The following is a 23203-nucleotide window of genomic DNA, read 5'->3' as shown; positions in this document are numbered from 1 at the left end:
TATAACATATATTCTACAATACATATATTAGGTACAGACCAATATTCCAAACAAATGCAACACGGCAGACTACTCTAATAGACATGCAGCAATTGTATTATTAGTCTTTTAAAGTGTAAAAGCGTACTTCATGGTTTTGCCATAATGTTGATAGTAATGGCTGAGAAATACCCTGCATAGCATGTCTACAATTGGTCAATTCAACATATCACGGAAAGATATATATTGCAATCTACTAATTTCTACTATATTATAAGTTATCTTCTGCACTTCTGCATGTGTGTCTGTTAGCAGCCTACTCGCCACCTACTGGGACAAAGTGACTGTATGACTGACAAAAGGGCTCACTCTGTTCATGCCGTTGTTCCATTGAAACAATCCAAGGTGCTGAAACCAATGCACAGACTGGACTCTCTCTCTGCCTGTTTGGAGGTAAGAAACAAGGAAAACACACACACACACATACACACGACAATATGTTCATTGTTATTGTTCATATGTTTATTGTCCCAGGCTAGTATCCATTGTTTGCCTTACTTCATGTATTTATTAAATAGTGTAATTTTACCGTACATCGAGATATGCTAATCTCTTCAGTGTTGCGTGTGCATACAAGTGTTGTAAATAATATATGTCCGCAAGGCTATAATAGGAACGAGGAATGTTTGATGAAAAAAAAAAAATCATATATCGGCCCATATCAGCATTGTTGTTGTTATTGTTTTTTGCCGCTATTTATACATGAGTGAGACCTCATCCGGCTGCTCCACAGAGCAACAAGCTTATACAATATGTCCACGGTCTGGAATCATTTCACAAGTTTTCTCCTTTGGATTGTAAATATGCAATTTGGCATTGACGGCAAAGCGCTATTTATGTAAGGTGTCTTCTTTCAGTACTTCTAATATCACACCTCAGGAAGAATCACTTGGAGCGCTATGCAGCAAAATAATTATCAGAAGCGATTTATATACAGTATATATATACTTATATACACACGCACTTTACATTGTTCTTAAATGGATGTTTGTACCACAGAAATGTTCAGCTTTCCAAATTGCATTGTTGCCTGTTGATAGTAGGAGGACATCATAGTAGAGACAAAATGTTTAAATTAAATATGGCCCTTGATTTATTTTGCATAAGCAATGTTTATGCATGTTTATGAGTAAAAGAAGCATAATGTTTTTATTTGACCTGACTTCTGTATCAATTGTTATCTACAGTATATCAGTAAGAAAGCCAATATTGAGCATCTCTAACGAGAATAAAATTAATTCTGGGGTCAAGCTGTCATCATCATATAATCTTTGTTAACTTTACAGGCAATGTGTTAATTAACATGATTAACATTTCATACAACGACTGCCGAGTGGTTAGGGTGCAGGCCTCACAGCGAGGAAACCCAGGTTCAATTCCCAGCTCGGGCATCTCTGTGTGGAGTTTGCATGTTTTTCCCATGTGTGTGCGTTTTCTCCGGGTACTCCGGTTTCCTCCCACATTCCAAAAACATGCTAGGTTAATTGGTGACTCCAAATTGTTCATAGGTATGAATGTGAGTGTGAATGGTTGTTTGCCTATTTGTGCCCTGTGATTGGCTGGCAACCAATCCAGGGTGTACCCTGCCTCTTGCCCGAAGACAGCTGGGATAGGCTCCACTGTGCCCTAGTGAGGATAAGCGGAATGGAAAATGGATGGATGAACATTTCATACAAGTGCAAGAGAAATCAACACATAGTGTCAACAACTTTACAGCAAATGATTCCCAAAATGGTTTTCACTTAATTGTTTGCACTGTAATGTAATGAAAAAATAATTCTATTTTGTCTTAAAGTAAATAATAAGATGCCCGTTAAATAGTGTTAGTCATTGCTAGTAATGGACCAAGCTATACTGTTGTTTTGACAGATGTTGAATTGACCTGACAAAAGTGCTCATCGAGAACAACTTTCCTTTTTAGCTTGTGTGTGTAAATGTCGAGGCCCAAACTAAAAAGGACCGGATTATGACATCATAAGCAATATTTATGAAGATCTGGAAGGTTTAGCAGAAACTAAACACACTCCAAGTCACATCTGAGGGTCTGAACATAAAACTTATGTGGTTGTCGTCAGATTTATTATAGCAGCACTATTTTGGGGCTGTCTCGTTGATGGACATGACGATCGTAAAATGAAAAGAGAAGGGCAGCAGAGGGTCAAAGGGCTTTTAGATGATGGCGAGACGGCTCCAGGAAGAAGTACAAACAATTTGATTAACATCCTGGATGTCTTTGTTTTTTACTTGACAGTCAGCCACAAGAGATGACTGGTGGATACATCATCACTACGCTGCTGATCGTTTTCCTCAGAACGCACTCAGCCGTGTCCATGACCATGATGACGTCTTTATGAGGCTTTCCCAAGCCACGAAGAAGGAGACAAAGAGAAGTTTTGTAATGACGGAAGATTAGTGTGTGTCATTTTGTTGCACTTTTGTATTTAATGCTGTTTTCAGTCTTGGATATGGAAACAATATGACCAGAAAAGAAGAAGCTGACATAAAGAGGCCAAGAAGACAAGAAAATGGAGATAAGGTGATGATAAGGTAATGTCCATAAGACAACATAAGAAGACATGGAAACAAGAAGAAAGAGGCAAAAAGAAGGAGACAAGGAGACTAGCAAATGAAGCGAGACAAAAGAGGAGACTTGCAAATAATGATAGAATGAAGAAGCAAATGAAGGAATAAGTGGAAAGAAAGGTAAAAAAGGTACATTTAAGTAGTACATGAAAACTGGCAACACAGTCAGGAGATCGGGAAGACCTGGGTTCGATTCTCAGCTTGAGCTGTGTGGAGTTTGCATGTTCTCCATGTGCATGTGTGGGTTTTCTCCGGGTACTCCGGTTCCCTCCCACATTCCAAAAACATGCTAGGTTAATTGGTGACTCCAAATTGTCCATAGGTATGAATGTGAGTGTGAATGGTTGTTTGTCTATATGTGCCCTGTGATTGGCTGGCAACCAATCCAGGGTGTACCCCGCCTCTCGCCTGATCACAGCTGGGATAGGCTCCAGCACCCCCGTGCTTTGAACTCCAGATGTCACTTCCTGTCCCTCGCTGACACAGCACCAGAACTGTTTTTATTATGTCTTAAATGGCTTGTTTCTATATTGTTTCCTATATAAGTGAATGTAATGTAATTAAGTAAATGTAATGTAAGTAAGTAAATGTAATTATTAGAGTGTTTATTAATGATGATGATTATGATTATATTATCATTATCTTTAATTATTAATTATTATTAATCATTATTCATTATTATTAGTTGTTATTAATTATTATTTATTATTGTTATTATTATTAGAATTAAACCGTTTTTTTATACTCTCACTTTGACAGCCAAATATGGAACCAATTAACTTAAATGATAAGTGAGATAAATGAGGGATTACTGTACTCCCATACTCCAGTTGGCTGTATTTTCATTTATTTGGAAATAGAATATTGACTCAAATCTAAAAATATGTTTTTTTCCTTGGAAAAAATATATTCACAGCTTTTCTCCCTGTCACTCACACACACCAGTGACCTGAAGAGACTCAGCTGTGACCCACTGGGGAAAAAAGTGTTTCATAGGGTGTTAGCAAACAACAGCAAAGGAGTTATGGATGGTAATTTTAAGATAATGGTGAACAAAAAAGCATATTTAACATCTAACAAATGTTGAGCAGGTAAGTATACATACGTATAGTTTTGATTTTGTCTACAAATTATTTTTGAAAAAGAAAGATCGTCCTATATTTGGGTAAAACAAATTTAACTCATATGTTCGGGCAGTGCATCTAAAATAGTGGGGCGGTCCCCCTGGGGGGTGTGGAAGAGACTTTCATTTCAATGCAGAGCAACCAACATGTACAAATTTATAGTACTCACCATGCAATTTCACTCTTGAATAAATATTCAAGAGTGAAATTCAAGAGTGAAATTGGGGCGGGGGGAGCGAAAAAATGTAGGTTCCTTGGGGGGGTCATGACAGAAAATAATTGAGAAGCTGTGTTTTAGGGATTGATGAGTTGAATAATAATTTTCGAATACTGTTAACATACATGAGGATTATGTTTTTGCACAGAAAGGCAAGTCAGCTTGTGTTTGCAGTCTGCTTTTGCACCTGCTGGCCAGTTGGGGGCAGGTCTGTGTTGGGCAGCTGCTCTGTAATATCACACACACACACACACACACACACACACACACAGAGCGCTACGGCCCACTGATGTCCAGCTGCTCCTGTCAACACTCCACAACGGCGTGTAATTCACCCACACACACCCAACAGCAGCTGAGGCTGAGTGGCCCCGCCCACCGCACAGACACGGGCAAACACACACACACATATACACACTTACACTATAGCACCAAGGGAAAGTGAACCCAGTGTTCAGAGGGAAGGCGTTCAAGAGCCGAGGGTGACAGACACACAGATACAAACAGACGCTTGAAGGGAATTATGGGAGGTGGGCTGGTACACTTTGTTTAAGTGGACAAATCAAGGCCACCTCCCCTTCAAAGCTGGTGGGAGGAGTAGCCGTGACAGACTGAGTCCATGTTCCCTTGCAATTATCAACTTAGCCACTCCCGCCTCCCCTCAGAGACCCAAGCTGCTGCAGCCATCAACGACTCATTCAGGCCTTAACAAAGCATCACCACGCCTACACACACACACACACACACACACACACACACATTCGCACAAACACACACACAGGCCGAGGTTAGATTCATGAGGCTAATTGGAAAACAATTATTTAGTTTGGTGATCTTCTCCCCTTTGAAAGCTGACTTGCTGCAGTCTGCACTTGAATCCAATACTGTATATGCAGCTACTTTACATGACACTATTTGTATTTAAAGCCACAATGCCATGTTTATTTGTTAGTACAATGTCGCTGTCCAATGAACCAATCACAGGGCACATATAGACAAACAACCATTCACACTCACATTCATACCTATGGACAATTTGGAGTCACCAATTAACCTAGCATGTTTTTGGAATGTGGGAGGAAACCGGAGTACCCGGAGAAAACCCACGCATGCACGGGGAGAACATGCAAACTCCACACAGAGATGGCCGAGGGTGGAATTGAACTCTGGTCTCCTAGCTGTGAGGTCTGTGCGCTAACCACTCGTCCACTGCGCCGCCCCCATAGAAGAACATGTATTATTAACAGTATTATTTTATTGACCCGAGGAAGAACGCATCCATCCATTTTTTCTTTTCCTATTCAGGATGGTGGGGAGCTGGAGCCTATCCTAGCAGGTTTTGAACAAAAGGCAGACTACACCCTGGACTGAACAAAAGTACTGTTGTGCAAGTGCTCATGAATTACTTCAAAGTTAAGTTCATATTGTATAAATATGCATAGTTCACCTTCATACGTCATCATTTCAGTTTTAACTTGTTCAAAGTTCAGTTATGTCAATTTTTTTTAGAGAAGAAGTGAGAATGAAAGACTGCTGATTTGGGTCGTTTGAGGTGAAGATGAAGAAGGAGTACCGTGCAAAACCATGCAGCACCAGACGTTGCATTAATGGTAAGATGTATTTTATTATTATTATTACAGTATTATTATTAGTTAGCTGCAGTATAACATTATTAAAAATACTAAATTCAGGAAATCTACTGCACTGCATTATACAATCAGAAACCATTTTGGTGAAATTATTATTTAATATTTGTACATACCTGTACTGTATATGAATTCTAACAATGATAATAATGATTATAAAAATAATAAAATACTAAATAAACATTCTGTATCCTTTACACATAACAAACCCCCACTACAGATTAGGATTGGTGTCGTCAGATTTATGTTTAAAATTGAATTATTCTTTAAAAAAAGTCAATTATACTGACTCAGAACAGCAGAAGGAGAGACTTTTGTTTTTGCTGGCTTCCTTCGCAAAGGTCATGACCTCTTTAGAGGGAACAAGCTGTTTTAATAGGCTCTTACCACCACTAAGACCTTCTCCTTTCTCCCTTTATACTGACAACTGTGCGTGCGTGCGTGTGTGAGTGTGTGTGTGTGCACACGGCCAGCCAGAGTGTGTGGCACAGCGCTGTCGACATGCCCCGAGGCCATTGTCTTACCTACGGCGTCCGGCTGACGATAAACGCATTTATACCTGCTCGGTGTGTGTGTTTGCTCTCTAAGCTCTAAGTAATAAAGTTGGCCACGCTGCATTCGCGATAAGGCATTACGCTGTTGACCTCTGACCCCTCACTCTTCTTAATATGGAAAAAAAAACGCAGGCAACAGGCGGGAGAGGCAATGTTTGAGCAAAGTGCTCAGTGAAGGTAAATTGTTATCATGTGGTGTGAATGCATGAGGATGATTAAAAAAACGCCGTTTGCTGCCAGATGTCATTTCACCGTGCAGCTGTGCCCTCTGAAACATTTGCACATTGTCATGTGAGACCTTTGTTCAGCGAACATCAACTCACTGCACGTGTGCTTTTCTTTTTCTTTGGCTTTTTTGTGGATTACAAATGGAGTAGCCTCAACATGGGGTGTTAAAGCTATCATTGTTACTAAGAGTCTGTTTGCTTTTTTGTTTGGCTTTCTGTTATTGCTTTTTAGCAAAATAATTTTGTTGTAAAAAGAAGTATGAAGGAATGTTGGCTGTATGGTTAATAGTTTTTTTTGAGTCACAGTCATACTAGAATACAGTTATTTTCGTTAAAGTTACTATGATAATAAAATCTACTATGAGCTAAAGTAGTGCAGTTGTGTATTTATGAAAAAATAATGTCTGTAATTTTCTGATAATTAACTTGAATTAACAAATTGTAATGAAAGACATCTATTTTCAAGATAAAGTTTGTATATTTTCAATAAGGCAGTTGTATTTATCCATCCATCCATCTGTTTTCTATGCCGCTTATCCTCACTAAGATCACGGGTATGCTGGAGCCTATCCCAGCTGTCTTTGGGCAACAACGGTCCAGTTGTATTTATTTATTCAAAAATGTAAAATTAAATTTGCATATTTTCAAACATTTTAATTTAATTTATTTGTCTATTTCTGAGGGAAAACTGTTTTATTTTTTCAACAAAAAAAGTAATATTGTGAATATGTCTTACCTGCAAAAGAACTGGCCTGCACTCAAAGGACCTGACTCAATGTCATTTTTTCCCCTCTTTCTCAAATTCAAGGGTCATCAAATGAGGATGAAATTGAGGATGGCACCAAGATGGCCATGACGGCAGAGTTGCAGAAGATCCCAGAAGAAGGCCTGTCAGAAAAGGCTAGGAAAGTGAGATACACTCCAAGGGGATTACTTAGAAGAGGGAAACTTGTAGTTTGTAGTTTTTAAATCTTGTGACCTCAGTTCTAGAACTTTTCTGCAATTGATTAATATAATTATTAATAAGAGGCTGCACGGCGGGTGAGTGGTTAGCGTGCAGGCCTCACAGCTAGGAGACCCGAGTTTAATCCCACCCTCGGCCATCTCTGTGTGGAGTTTGCATGTTGTCCCTGTGCATGTGTTGGTTTTCTCCGGGTACTCCGGTTTCCTCCCACATTCCAAAAACATGCTAGGTTAATTGGTGACTCCAAATTGTCCATAGGTATGAATGTGAGTGTGAATGGTTGTTTGTCTATATGTGCCCTGTGATTGGCTGGCCACCAGTCCAGGGTGTACCCCGCCTCTCGCCCAAAGACAGCTGGGCTGGGCTCCAGCACCCTTGCGACCCTTGTGAGGAAAAAGCGGTAGAAGATGAATGAGTGAATTATTAATAAGTTGTATTGCCCATATACCCATGTCACAGTAAGTTCCACAAAAGTGTATGTTTTGTTGCACGTGTGTGTATTTGTTGCAATGTATCTCTTCAGAGTGTGTATCACATGGTCCGCCTGGTTTGTTGGCGGTCTTGAAGACATTCACCACCATTCCATTAGGCTGTAAGTGGAAGTGGAAGTGTATGAGATGTGTGTGTGTGTGTGTGTGACTTGGCCTGTATTGGGGTCAGGTTGGGAAATATAGAAGCTTCCAGGCACTCAGCACAGTAATTGAAAATCTATTTGGCTCAAAGTGAGGAGAGCGGGCGAAAGAGTGGAGAACAAATGAAAGAGGGAAAGACAGAGGTGGAGGAGGAAGGGGAGGGCAGCGGGTGGATGAGACAAAAAGATAATGTTGAGGGGGAGGGAGGAGGAAATTATGTTATTCTAGAAGGTGAAGTCAGTGGAGAAGACGAGGGAGGATGGAGTTGTGGACAAAAAGCAAAGACGACAGCTGAGGAAGTGTCCTACAAATGACCCCCTGCCCCCATCACCGGTTATCTGTTGGTGTGTTTTAGTGAGGATATAATAGTAATATTCATTCATTCATTTTCTACCGTCTTGATGTCTTGTGTTCATCCAATAAGTTTTCTATTGATACTGCACACTCTAATAACACCACTGTGTCCTTCACTGTATTTACGCATTAGTCCAAGTCCAATCCACCTCACCTAGGATTGTGTCTGAGTGCCTGTTTAAAGGTCGTCCACTTTTCTTCACTAATGAATTTAAACACGCAGGATGACTGGACGAGAATGTGAAAGGTCACGGGAGAGGTGGTGTGTGAGATGTTGTTGGAGCAATAGTGTTTGTTTAGAAGTGTCAGAAGATGAGAAAAACACATTGCGCACCTTTCAACCTCTTTACTGCCATATTGGATAGTTTTGTTCACTTCAACATTACGTACACACAAGAGCAGCAAAGAGAATCTTTACTAATCTTTACTAGTTTAGTTTAAGTAACATTTTAAGTGCAAAAAGAAGTTAATCCCTCGAAAAACATGTGATTGATTCTATAGACATGTTGATTTTCACCAAGTGTCTTTTACAACTAATCCATGAAGAATCCTTCTTCCTTCCTTCTACTTCCTCTTCCTCCCAGGATGTCAGGGTCACATCAAAGGCAGAGCACTGACCTTCGACCCAGTGACCCTAGTTTAGCAGCTTTACGACACAGCGGGGCGAGAATCCATTAGCTACAGCGACAATAAAAACACACAAGGAGCCCGACTGGACTTTTACACAGGTGATGTAAATGTTTATTTTTGGATTAATCTTCGAAGCAAAGACTAATAATATTAATGATTGAATAACACACCCACTGAGTCATTTATTTTCTCTCTATATATCATATATCATTTAAAATACATGTCATATACTGCACAAATAAAGCTGTTTATTGTTGAAAAAAAGTTGGAAAATGTATTTCTTTTAGAGAAAAAGTCACAGTCATACGAGAATAGTTATTTTTGTTAAAGTTACTATGAGAATAAAATCTACTATGAGCTAAAGTAGTGCAGTTGTGTATTTATGAGAAAATAATCTCTGTAATTTTCTGATAATTAACTTGAATTAACAAATTGTAATGAAAGACATATATTTTCAAGATAAAGTTTGTATATTTTCAATAAGGCAGTTGTATTTATCCATCCATCCATCCATCTGTTTTCTATGCCGCTTATCCTCACTAAGATCACGGGTATGCTGGAGCCTATCCTAACTGTCTTTGGGCAACAACCGGTCCAGTTATATTCATTTCTTTAAAAATGTTATTTTCAAAAATTTCAATTTAATGTATTTGTTTATTTCTGAGGGAAAAAAAATGTTGTGAGTATGTCTTACCTGCATAAGTATTAGCAATGTGTCACAAATAACGAAAAAGCCAGGCTTTTGAGTTACTTATGCACATATTTTCCCTTTCAGTGTGGACCTAATAGTTTTTTGTAAATGATATTGTTGTTTTGTGTTTGTGTGATGGCGGCAAGGCTCCATTTGACGTCGGCCTCAAATGCTGAGTCCTGTTTTTGTCCCCATGAGTAACTTATGTAAACAGTTTGGCATGGCGTGCAGCCCCTCGTTAGTATTCCACCTCATACCTAGGAGAAACCATTAGCATAGAAACGCGCACATTCACATGCAGATGGGTAGCTCTGAGCCTCTTAGCTGTGCGGCTAATGGCGCTAGCCACTTAATTAAGGTCACTTATGGGCAAACTCTGTTAGCATAGGCGCTAATAAGTACTGGCCAGACAATGGGGGAGTGTGTGTGTGTGCATTTATGTGTGTGTGTGTTAATGATATGACTGTAAACCCTGACCTGCAGCCTCCATTACCGCCTGTTTATTGAGTGGTGTGTTTTGCAGAGTGCCTCTTAAAGGTGATATCATTGAAACTGGACATCGGCACAGTTTTTGGAGTTTGATGTGTGTGTGTGTGTGTGTGTGTGTGTGTGTGTGTGTGTGTGTGTGGTCTCAACAAAAAAAAAAGAGATAAAGTGTCCACAGTGGAAGCCATGTTGAAAGTGAATATCCGGCACCTGGTTAATTTATGGCCCCTCTTCCTTTCCTTTTCGTGTCTCTCGCTCCTGTCTTCCCTTCCGGCGCCTCTGAGGTCGCGTCTTCTAGAAACAATTAGTTCCTCCTCAACTCCCCAAGCAGACTGGCCAAGCACTCATTTCAGTTTGGTGTGGTTTTTTTTTGTTTACAGTGTGTGGACATGTGTGCGCCATCCTGTTGGGGAGCGGAACATTGTCGTCAGACCATCACCGCACAAGAGGGTTCCACTGACATGTGAGGATGAGAGGTAACAGGAAGTTAAGGTAAAAGGTCAAGAGAAGAGAGTGGTAGGTATCTAGGGAATATTGACATAACAGGAACAAAGTTCGAATTAGGACACCCAATGGGGCGGCATACATATGTGGCGCATATAGTACGTTTTGCTTGGACTTGTGTCATTTTCTACCGCTTTTTCCTCATGAGGGTCGCGGGGGGTGCTGGAGCCTATCCCAGCTGTCTTCGGGCGAGAGGCGGGGTACACCCTGGACTGGTCGCCAGCCAATCACAGGGCACATATAGACAAACAACCATTCACACTCACATTCATAACTATGGACAATTTGGAGTCGCCAATTAACCTAGCATGTTTTTGGAATGTGGGAGGAAACTGGAGTACCCGGGGAGAACATGCTATCTCCATACAGAGATGGCCGAGGGTGGAATTGAACCCTGGTCTCCTAGCTGTGAGGTCTGCGCGCTAACCACTAGACCGCCGTGCCGCCCAATTTGACGATATTGTTAAAGGCTAAAAAACTGATTACACATTCATTGTAGTTGTCAAATATAACAGAGTGTAAACAGTGCTTCTGACTTGTAAGGACTCAAAAATGTCAAGCCAGCGACTTCAGACATGAGTCAAGCAGTCTTGTTTTGACATCAGATGTGCGTCTTTACTAAAGACTGGAGCTCACTTCCACTTCTCACACGCAAACCTTCAATATCCACTTGACAGTCCTTGCTGTAGCAGCATCCTTTTTTGCCACTCAAGATGGCATTTTCATATTTTTAAACAGAGAGACCATTTGTATTTACGTGTAGAACAGCAGCAGCAGTGGTGTAAATGGTGTCACTCTCAGGAGCTCATAGGTCAAAGGTCAGATAAACAGTAGACAGGAGGGCCTTGTCCCAGGAGAGAGAGAGAGCGAGAGAGAGAGCAGGGGCTTTAATTCTTAAACAACTTAAGTGGAATTAGCATTTGACCACGGTAGTAATTAAACTCATTAAAAGTTATTCAATATGGTAAATGTTTGGAGGTGAGAGAAGAAAACAGACACACCTGCATATCATGGCCAGAGTTCATTTTCATTTATTATGTGATTAATGAATTTATAATTATTTCATAAATCGTCACAGTCAAGACATGATCGAGAAATATTGTCACATTCTAATCTGATTTACCATGTATTTGATGATTCATACCATCCATCCATTTTCTGTACCGCTTATCCTCACATAGGTCATGGGCATGCTGGAGCCTATCCCAGCTTTCTTCAGGCGAGAGGCGGGGCCAGCCAATCACAGGGCACATATAGACAAACAACCATTCACACTCACATTCATACCTATGGACAATTTGGAGTGACCAATTAACCTAGCATGTTTTTGGAATGTGGGAGGAAACCGGAGTACCTGGAGAAATGTCAAATTGCATGATGGTAGGACAAATTCAAATATGTTAGCAGGTCTGCACTGATAGCTGTGCGGTGGTCGTGTGGTTAGCGGGTTGGCCACACTGTCAGGGGTTCGAATCTCTGTGTGGAGTTTGCATGTTCTCCCCATGCGATTGTGGGTTCTCTCCGGGTTCTCCGGGTTTCTATGTGCCCTGCGGTTCGGCTGGCGACCAGTCCATTGTGTACCACGCCTCTCGGTCAAAAGACAGCTGGGATAGGCTCCAGCAGACCCATGACCTCAGTATCTGAGAAGAACTGATTTATATCAACAAGTTAATGGATAACTAACTGAGAATGTCAAGGTGTCAGTCAGACATTCAAGTATTTATTTTTGATAAATGCTTGGAATATCTGATTGCATTATCAGATAATATTCAAGTATAGAACAACTGCGCATACTAAAATAGTAAAGAATTATGTCAGAAGAAAGAATAAATACATTTAGAAATTGAAGTGCATTATTAACAAACGGGCTTTTTTGAGCCACATAAAATGACATGTCGGGCCACATCTGTACCTCGGGCCTTGAGTTTGTCACCTGTGCTTTAGATGCTCACTCAAGTGTCGCACAATTTGTTGACGTCTCTGATGTGAAGTTTTGTTTGACTTTTGAGTGATGTTTCCACTAAAAAAAATGGAGGCTGGGATCTAATTTATGTTGATTCTATTTGACCAATAAGCCTCCCTTGTGGATTCTTCTCCATTTCATTGTGATTCTGACAATGTCGTCTCACAAAAAAGACTTATCAACACCTTAAATGTGAGGAAGGATGATGATAATGATGATGATGATGGAAGGGATGCAGGGAGCCCTGAGAGGAGAACTGACAGTGAAGCAGAAGATGTATGGAAGGATAAAAGATGGATTAAGCTTGTGCCTCACATTGGCAGGAGTGCTTTCCTGTTGGTTAAGCTGGGAGATGTGCCACTTTATTTGTTGCACCCAGGAGAAAGGCTTCATCGCAAACATATTTATGTATTTATGTGTGTGTGTGTGTGCAAAGCCCCTTACATGTGATAATGACAGCTGTAATGTCTGCCATCTACTCTACTCCTCTTGCATGTTTGTGTACCTGAAGCTTCCACGTGCTTTCAAAGCTTGGTGTGTGTAACCTATCAGTGAGGGATAAGCTTATATATATATATATATATATATATAAGCTTATCCCTCACTGATAGGGAGGTGTGTGTGTGTGAGAGAGAGAGAGAGAGAGAGAGAGAGAGAGAGAGAGAGAGAGATGAATGGTCTGTGACAGGTGTTGGGTATGAGATCTCCAATTATCACACTTTAATACCTTTTTACACGCACTCAGACACAAACGCGCACACACAGAAATATCCAGAGAGACAAGTAAAAAAGTCTAAAAATGAAGACAAATTAGATTTTTTATTATATTGTATGTTATATGCTCATTTATAATGTAATAATATCCAATGGTAAAATAAGTGATTGCAATGAATTATAGTAGAGTGACAAAAACTCAATGGAGGAACTAATACAGTGGACAATTTTCCTCATAGAAACTAATGGAAATAATCTGTTCCAGGGTGAAACTCTTGCCACATTATACGTGTTCATTAACTGTGCGGAAAAAGTTTTAAGTAACATTTCAACATTCTTAACAGGCTTAGGTGTAACAAAAAGGTTAACTATTATATGATAACCACTATATACCATAACCACACAACAATAAAGGGGATCTATAACACCTTTTTCGGCTCTTTTTGACCCCGACACATAATAATCCACACAGACAACTTTCTGGATCTTCCAGAATATGCACCTATTGCAACTCGTGCATCCCGTCAAAATGGTCTGTTTTAATTTGTAACTACCCCCACTTTCTAATATGGTGGGTATAGGAGTTTATAATAAACGAATAAAGTCATTGGAGAGCTAATGGAAAAGGGTTCAGGAGTTACTGGCAGCTCATGATCTACTGGCTGGAGACCCCTGATTTACCATGTATGAACTCAGAGTGAGTGGTAACGTAGCACCGCTGGTGTGGTGGATCTCAGGATAAGCTGGACATGTGGAAACCTTGCCTGCCCGAAGAGGAGCACTCATTGTCGGACACACTTTGTGAGCCGTAGTGGATGCAAAAAAAAAAATAGAAGCCGGACATGAGGGAGCCGAGTGGACGCACAGCATGTCGGACAAAACAGTCCGGTGTGAAATGCAGTTGACAGATGAAAATATTTTTCTCTTGCTGAGACTCACCAAATACATGACTTCTACCTGAGATTGTTTGGTAACCATAACTGTGGCACAGCTTGGGGGAACGCAGAGAGCATATCTGGCTCACAGCCACGCCCATATGGAAGCCCGCTCCTCTGTGACATCACAAAGGAATAGTTTTGCAAAGCCCTCTGAAATCGAACGTTTTGAGCCATCCCAAACTTCTTTCAGGGCTCACTTCCAAATGTGCAAACCTCATTATCTGAAACTTTGGCATCGTTTAACACAATAATATAACATTTTAACTACATTTATGGGTCAGAAAAGTAGAAAATGCATAATAGGTCTCCTTTAACATGTAAAGTGATAACGCTCTCAAAAGACCCATGCATTAATTGCCACACAAGTATAAAAAGAATGTAACCATTGTAAAAAAAAAAAGCTTTTAGTGACGTATAGCAACACTAGAGTCTTCTTACTTTGACTGTGAGCCACCAAAAGCCAAAGAAAAAGAATAACTAATACTTGTAAGGCGACTTGATCTTAACACACTTACTTCTCATTCATTCTGTTGGAGCCTATCCCAGCTGGTCGCCAGCCAATCACAGGGCACATATAGACAAACAACCATTCACACTCACATTCATACCTATGGACAATTTGGAGTCACCAATTAACCTAGCATGTTTTTGGAATGGAACTCTTTTTGGAAAGAGTACCTGGAGAAAATCCCCGCATGCACGGGGAGAACATGGCTGAGGGTGGAATTGAACCCTGGTCTCCTAGCTGTGAGGTCTGCACGCTAACCACTAGACCGCCGTGCCGCCACACTTACTTCTCTTTTCAATGAAACACGTCTCAGCTCGGCTTGCTGTCTTCTCCCTCCTTTTGATTGTGGCGTATCTTTCTCCTCATCAGACGCACAATGACATCATTTAACGGAGACGGTGCTGGAGGTCGACATCATCCGCTGCCTGTCAATCATCATCAACGCCCTCCAGGAAAAAGGTTTATCTGCTGCTGACGGACTGACAGATCGGTACCTATTCATGTATGTGTGCTGATTTTCTGCATTTGCTTCAAACAAATGTGGCGTCTACACATGAGGCAAATAAATGAGGAAAAAAATGCTTATATATTTAAGGCTTCAAAACCATTCAGGAGGGTTTTTCATACCTTCTTTGTCCTGGTTGACAAAAATAAAGCCCCTATAATGCTTGAACTAGCTAGCTAATGAAAAAAGGGGCCAAACAAGATGAAAACGCCAAAAAGTGTATTAGGTATTAAAGGTCCATTTTAGTCAGTTTACTTAATTTGTGCTACGTATAAGTTGCTTAACTCTGCTATCTGAGTTTAATTAATACTCTGTGTGGACAAAAATGAAAATGTACCACTGTACCAATTCTCCAACTATGGTTTTTGTGGAATTTTACAACCTTTAAACAGCAGATTATGCATCTATTTCTACTATTTCTAATACATACTATTCTACTTTTGTTGCAGTTGCTAATGATTTACAGTGAATGAATCTTTTGTAACTGTGAGATGGAATTTTGTGGCGCAGGTCCATTCCTGCTCATGTGTTTGTACAGTTCTTTGTGTTTTCACAGGGTGTGTGTGTGTGTGTGTTCCGCTCGGACAACCGTCACAGGCTCATGCACTCGCTGTCATCCATGATGGTGCGTACAGTATGTTTACACATGGCACACTGTGGGACTGTGTGTGTACCGTGTGTGTGTGTGTGTGTGCTTGTCATGAGCCTGCAGTCTGGAGTCATGCTCCAGGCCCGACACTCAAGCAACGGGGTGGCCCGGCGTCCCACAGGCCCCATGGCTCCAAGCCTGACCCGGAGAATGTTCCAGATCTGTGAAGAAGCTCCATCCGTTTGTGCGCTTACCGTTTGAATGTGTGTGTGTGTCTGTGTCACTGATTAGCAGACAAGAGGTTTATTGATGCTCTGCTAAATGATGTTCCCAGAGCAGATACGCAGCTGAGGAAGAGGAGTAGGAAGACTCACAAAGCTAATAATACTAGAAGGGGGAAGAAGATTAGATTTTTTTATTGGTTTCACAGACACCCGCACACATACAGTATACACACACGACTATTATGCTTGTAGTCACTGTTATTACTACCTTTAGACTGTGATGGCGGCATACATTACTTTTGACTGTATTTGCATTGAAAGCTATGTAGAAATATCAAATATCCTAAAATGAACACTGACATTGAATTGAAAATGAGAAAAATAAAAATCACCGATATAAAAATATTGCGGGTGGCACGGCAGTCTAGTGGTTAGCGCGCAGACCTCACAGCTTGGAGACCAGGGTTCAATTCCACCCTCGGCCATCTCTGTGTGGAGTTTGCATGTTCTCCCCGTGTATGCGTGGGTTTTCTCCGGGTACTCCGGTTTCCTCCCACATTCCAAAAACATGCTAGGTTAATTGGCGACTCCAAATTGTCCATAGGTATGAATGTGAGTGTGAATGGTTGTTTGTCTATATGTGCCCTGTGATTGGCTGGCGACCAATCCAGGGTGTACCCCGCCTCTCGCCCGAAGACAGCTGGGATAGGCGCCAGCACTCCCTGTGACCCTCTTGAGGAAAAAGCGGTAGAAAATGAATGAATGAATAAAAATATTGCCTGTACTGCAAATGGAATGGAAATGTAAAAAAAAAAGTTATCCTTTTTTTTTTTAACTCAGAACACAGACAGTGGGGACCGAGGGAAAAGAGAATACAGCTATACAAACCCTAAAAAAAAACAAAACAAAACAGGAACACCTCATGATTAAATGACTTCAGAGGGGACAGACAGAAAAAAGATAACGCAAAAAAAAATCAATTAGTACATCTGAAAAGATGACAGACAGGAAAGACAGAACAGAACAAAAAAAGACAGTAGAAAGGGGCAGGGAGAAAAAAGAGAACATAGGACATGAAAAGAGAGACAGCAAAAGAAAGCAACATCAGAGGCGTGTATTTGCCACAAGAGGGGACACACGGAAAAATTAACAAAACACAACATAGATGACTGCTTGAATTATGATAAGAAGAAAAGAAAAACACAAATAAAGGCAACAAAACTGGCTAATACTTAGTTTAAGAGGGGACATACAGAGGGAAGATGAAAAAAATGATGTCCAAAAACAATAATAAATCATCAGCGTCAACACTATTGCATGGTTTAAGAGGGGGCAGACATACGTAGAGAATGAACAGAGCAATAGCCAAGGTACCAATAAACAGCAGCAACCACACCTCCTAATAATTGGCTTAAGATAGGGCAGAGAGAAACGACAACAACAAGGGTGACAATTTAGAATTTACGAGGCGATAGGCCAGTAGCGTGTATACAAATATCTATTAACGTGATACAAGTGTGCATGTAAACATATGGAGCGTCTTTATGTAGGCGTTCTCCTGGGCACTATAATCCACTGTGTGTATTGCGTGTCTACACGGGTTTGTATCAGTCGCTACATGTGTGATCAGTAAGGATGTTTGTGTGTTGTTGCAGCACAGTCCCACGATGGCCGTTCCCTCTGCTGCTCCAGAAGACGCCTGCACGGGCGATAGCATTGTGTCCCTGTCCAAAGACCTGCCGGCTGCCCTATTCCGCCATGTCTTTATCATGCTAATACAGCCAGAAGCAGGGAGGCGGGAGGAGAGGAACGATGGCACCATAAATAGAGGAGAGGTAATCTTTCCCCTCCTCTCTTTTCTTTCTCTCTGTCCGCCCTCCTTTCTTTGCCTCCCCCCTTTCCTCCGCCGCCTTTCTTCTCATGCCCGCACCCTCTTCATCTGCCGCTTCCTTATCTCAGCCCTCACTTCTTTGATAATCCCTCTGAACATTGTCTTCATAATTACACACAACAATGATTTCCATCCTTGCAGGAGAAATGTGCACTAAGAATATTTCATATTTCACAGGGAGGGAGAGAGAGAATTAATAAGTTGGGCCTCTCTCCTGCATGTGTGTGTGTGTGTGTTGTTTTAACACGACTGTTACATTATGCATGCTGACAGCCTGTCCTGTTCCCTTTAAAGGCCCATCTTGTTTCCCCATTATATCTGCTTTCCCAGTTAATAGAGCTCTTTGTGTGCCACTTCCCTTCATGCACACGCTGTTACAACACAAAAGGTCAACGCCGCTACGACCTGACACAGTCACCGCCGCCATCACTCGCTCCGGTGACGATAGCCCTACAGCGGACTTACATGTTTTCATATAAACCAGTAGAAGCGGAACTTTCTTTGTTTTGCTCCTCCGTCAGTACATGTTTCTTTGTCAGTCCTTCCTCCAGCTTTCATGTATGATTCTACAGAACCTATTGATTTTGAAGTGTCAGTAGTGGGTTCCTATCAGTATGTTACAAGTCAGTCTTTTTTATTCTACATTTTCAAGAATTTTGAAAAATGTCCGACATTGTTTGAGGTTTCTTGTGTTAGAGGTAACAGCATACTAAAAATGAAAAAATGTAACCCATCTTCTTCATACTTTTTGATATAGCAAATTTGAACTTTGGTCGAAAAAGAACTTAATAATTTATGTTTTCAAATATTTATTTGTCCCATCTATTGATTTATTTTAAAACCGAAAAAAAAACGAAACCGAAAAAAAAGTGTTCTTACTTTTTATTTACTTGTATATGAAGTGCATGTGCCCTATCCTTGTCTTTGGAAAAACTCTTCGGTATACTTTGTACTTTATACTTTGCTTTTATACTTTGCTGACTCTAGCACTGTTTCCCCAAAGCTTGCGCTGGCTTTTTTTTTATTGTCCGATTTGATGTTAATATGAGAGTGGTGTGTAGTCAGGGCCAGCAAAGCCTTCTCTGCTGGCCTAAATTTTATCAAAAGCGCAGACTCACATTTGCAACTTAAATGCTAGTATATGTTCCATTATATTGTATTAATTTATTCCAGCAGTCTTTTTATCTTCATCTTTGCCTATGTTTGATTTTTTATTTTGTCTAATCTGATTGAGGCTTCTATGTGTTGACATACCAGGGAATACCAGGGGAATATCATATCAGGGTGCTGGCCCATGTCACCTACACATTGTTAGATATTGAGCTGTTTTTTTTATCAGAGTTCATATTTTGCCTGTCAGAACAGTAACATCAGAACTTTTACACCTTCTGATTGGTTGATTGGTTGAGAATAAAACTGTTGAAAGCGTCAGGTGCACCGTTGACTATGTATTTGACGCTATGTAAATACAGTATTAGTATCCCCTGTTTTTATTGACCTGTGGCACATTGTAGACATGAAATTAAACAAAAAAACAACAGGACCGATGGAAAATAAGAGTAAAAATGTGTAATGTAGTGAGGAAAACCTGAAATATTCATACTAAAAATGAATTTTAATATGCTTTATCACCTATGACACAAAACTGACTTTAAATTTAAATCAAATGTCTTTTTTTCCATCAAGGAAGCCCCTGCTCCCTTGCATCCATGTGGTCCTCACTGGAAAGTCCTCTGTGTTCGGGGTTCCCATTAGGTTTAGGGCTAACCCCATAACGCTAAAACTAGATCATTACTTGTTTCTCAGCACTCTATACAATTAAAAAAAACAAGCTTCTTCAAGGTAATGCATGATTTAATGATGTCAAAGCAAAAAAATCTAAATTGAAATGAGAAAACCTCTTGCCAGTACTGCAAAATGTTTGACTGACTTTCTTTGTGCTTTTAGGATTTGTTCTACACATTGGATATATGACGTTTAAGATATCTGAGGGTCAAAACTCAGATCAGTAAGTATGGATTAGTGTTCTGTATCAAAACAAGCACCCCATTCATCATGAATGATATACACACTGAGGTCAAAGGTGGATCAGCATATTAAGTGTTTTATGAGTTTTTTTTTATTTTGTCAAGAACCCCATTGACTTAGAGCTGACAAGTTAGATGTTTTTAATTTACCTTTAAATACATAGCGCTTTATAATTTCCTAAATCCATCAGATGTGCAATTTGACTGCAAATGAAATGACTAAAATATGCAGTGATTGTATTTGATGGCACCAATTCCTTATTAAACGCTGCTATGACCATCATTCCCCGCACAGCTCACCATAATTCCTTTGAGTTAAGACATGCTTTGGACACTTTTCCTTACAAATGACATAAAGGCAGTGAGAAAGTGTGCGTCTGAATACGTTTGCATAAAATCTTCTCTTCATTATAATAAGGCACATGAAATCATATCTGATCATCCACTTTTCTGTTGTTTTTTTTTCTCTCCTTCCCTGTTCCCTCTTTGACCTTGTGAACATCCCTCATGTGAGTTCAGGCCTGCGCCGCTGATCCATGGATGCTAATGGGCCTTCCTGCTGCTTCCATAGCACACACCATTGCTGCTGCAGGAACACCCAGAGGCTCTCTTCATGTTTGTTTTTGTTTTGAAAAAAAGGTACAAATGAAAACTGAAAGAACAATATTTGTGTGTGTGATACTCATGTACAGTACACGTGTCCACGTGTGTATGTGTGTGTGTATGGAGATGATTTCACGGTGAGGATTAAAGAGGGTCAGGTATGATATCTTGTTTCCTGTGACCCGCTCATCACAAGCTTTCCCACACTCATCACTTGACTCTATCACATCCCTCAACCCAAACACACACACACATGGCGCTGAGCTAGCTAGTAAATCCACATTATCTCCAGATACCTGTGCATGTGTGCCGAAATGTCTATTTGTGTGTGTGTAACGTTATAGTCTTGTCATACTCAACACTCCAGAGTGAGTGTGTGTGCGTGCGTGTTTCCTGCAACTCATTGCAGGTTATCATAACAACTGCTTCTCCTGTCAGCAGCCCATAATGTCAGATTTACAGGGTTGCCCCGGGCACTAGCGGGGGTTACTGTGGCTGAGGGATTCTACAGCATTTGACATAGTCAGAGAGACCATCCATCACGCATAGAAAGTGCCAAAAAACTGGAAAATAGAGCAACAAAGTAACTTACAAAAAATAAAAAATGTTTTTACAAATTATGAAAAGATGCATTTGTGCAAATCACAATAATATATAACATATGCCATATGTCTAATGGATGCCAGGTACTCTCTGCAGTTAAGTAAATATGTGCTTGTCGCCGCCATATGAAGAAATACAGCACAATCTACTGTGATTATACAAGTCAAAATTTGCTCTATAACTTTCACTTTTTTTAAGGACAAGATGTGCTTTTAAAAATGCCATATTAATTATAAGTTTTCTATGTGAAAGACAACTTCTCTCTGTTTCTCTGTGCTTAGCTAACTTTGCAGTAAAACTGTTTGTCTTTGTACAGCGATGATGTGATCAAAGGCACGCTCTAACACTTTTAAATGTTCCTCGCCGGCACTGATGCGTAAAAAAACACAAATAAATCTCGGGGATGTATCAAGGCGCATGATCCTGTGCCACATTTTGAATGTTTTGTTCTTATCAGGCTTTTTTCTCATTCTTTATCTCATCTTGATATATCTTTTTTAATTCTTATCGTAATAGACTATTTCATGCACCGATGCCTGTTTTTAACTCGCTATGCAGCAGTGATGAGGTACAATTGGTTTGTTATGCTCCTGTTCGCTGTCTTTTATTGCTTCTCTTTTGTTCTTTTTATCCGCCCATATCCGGAAGTAGCTATTTTGTCCTCAAAGGCAGAAAGGGGTCGAATGTTTAAGTAAGAATGTTAAATTGTATTATTTATTTAGACCCAGAGAGACAGCAGCATGGTAGCAATGTATGCTGTTAATGTTAATCCTGACTAGCTTGGATTGGATCACCTGTGGGGAAGCTTACTCCATATTCAAATACCCCAACACTTTAAATAAATAAAATCACACATGGTGTTCAGAAAGCAACTCACATTATAACCAATGTCATCTTTGTAAACAAAGACATGACAATGTCTTTGCAAGCTTTGGAATCTTTTTTTTAGTTTTCAACACCCCCTGACTTTTTGGAAGATGGTACAACCAGGAAGTATATCGGACTTGGGAGGACCTGTAGACTGTTTCACGAGTCCAAGAGGCATGTGAGTAACAAAATTTACTCACACAAAAATAAGCTAGGCTAGCGAGCATTTGGTGGCAAAAGAGGCCTTTTTCACACTCATGTTATTTGTGTTTTTAAGCTAGTATCTATCTGTTTTAGTGAACCTTGAATGAATGTGTGTAAGACAACGCAAGTTAACTTTTAGGGCATAGCTAGTCATCTGGTCTGATTTGGTTGATTTCCATGCTCACTAACATTGCCTGCCACAACATTACAGCATTACCATTACAATGAATAACTAACAGCATCTTTAGACCTTAAATGATCACGTGCATGTTATTGAAATGAATTTTCCAGAGGTTTTTAATATCACAATCTGTATCAAGTTAACTTTATTGACTTAATTTATCACAACCAGACAATGACTCTATCAGTCACATCTCTGTGGCTGCTTCTGGGTATGTGTGGGCACCATTGACATGTACATGAATACCAGAAATCCATTAATTCTAATCATTATATTTGGCTCGCATGGGATTTTTTTTTAAAAAGCCTAACTTCAAATTGTGACAAATATAGACAATTATTAGTTCAATCTGTTCTTAAAATGTACTAGTTGGTTTACTAGTTTGTGTAATTTAGAGCTGAAGCGATCCTTTAAGATCCTTTAAGATCCTATCGCTTTACAGCAGGGTGTCCAAAGTGCATGATATAGCAAAAAGGGAAAATGTGAAGAAAAGAAGCTGACATGTTCATGCTAATTCATAATAAAGCAAAGCCATGTCTTTAAATGTATGGATGGTTCTCCTTAAAGGAGTACCAGTGACTGCACCATCACCTCAAGGGGCATAACGCACGCGACGCCTGCATTGACAACCAATGTGGACTTCAGCGTGTTTTCAGTTCAATAATGTTTTTTTTAAAAATCAAAATTCGGACAATTACGAACGTTCAAAATCATATGCGTTACGATCTGATTTTC

At 40.2% G+C, this 23203-nt stretch overlaps 3 long non-coding RNA genes across 5 annotated transcripts in view; all 3 read left to right on the top strand.

Moving 5' to 3' along the window:
- The first annotated feature begins 289 nt into the window (after positions 1 to 289).
- Positions 290 to 15326, top strand: LOC131132069 (uncharacterized). The gene is made up of 6 exons (XR_009130298.1): positions 290 to 432; positions 2291 to 2586; positions 5269 to 5573; positions 8925 to 9068; positions 10528 to 10623; positions 15144 to 15326. It is a non-coding gene; the product is annotated as an uncharacterized LOC131132069 (long non-coding RNA).
- A 2442-nt stretch (positions 15327 to 17768) lies between these two features.
- On the top strand, positions 17769 to 20745 carry LOC131140703 (uncharacterized). The gene is made up of 3 exons (XR_009132448.1): positions 17769 to 17927; positions 19931 to 19991; positions 20530 to 20745. It is a non-coding gene; the product is annotated as an uncharacterized LOC131140703 (long non-coding RNA).
- A 1463-nt stretch (positions 20746 to 22208) lies between these two features.
- The window catches only part of LOC131143218 (uncharacterized), a 36222-nt gene continuing 35227 nt past the window's right edge, over positions 22209 to 23203 (top strand). For all 3 annotated transcript variants that reach the window (XR_009133275.1, XR_009133281.1, XR_009133287.1), the window contains exon 1: positions 22209 to 22261. This is a non-coding gene — a long non-coding RNA (uncharacterized LOC131143218). The remainder of the gene's footprint in view (positions 22262 to 23203) is intronic.

The sequence above is a fragment of the Doryrhamphus excisus genome, chromosome 1, assembly GCF_030265055.1.
Source record: "Doryrhamphus excisus isolate RoL2022-K1 chromosome 1, RoL_Dexc_1.0, whole genome shotgun sequence".
NCBI lineage: Eukaryota > Metazoa > Chordata > Actinopteri > Syngnathiformes > Syngnathidae > Doryrhamphus > Doryrhamphus excisus.
This window is presented reverse-complemented; position numbering and strand designations above follow the sequence as displayed.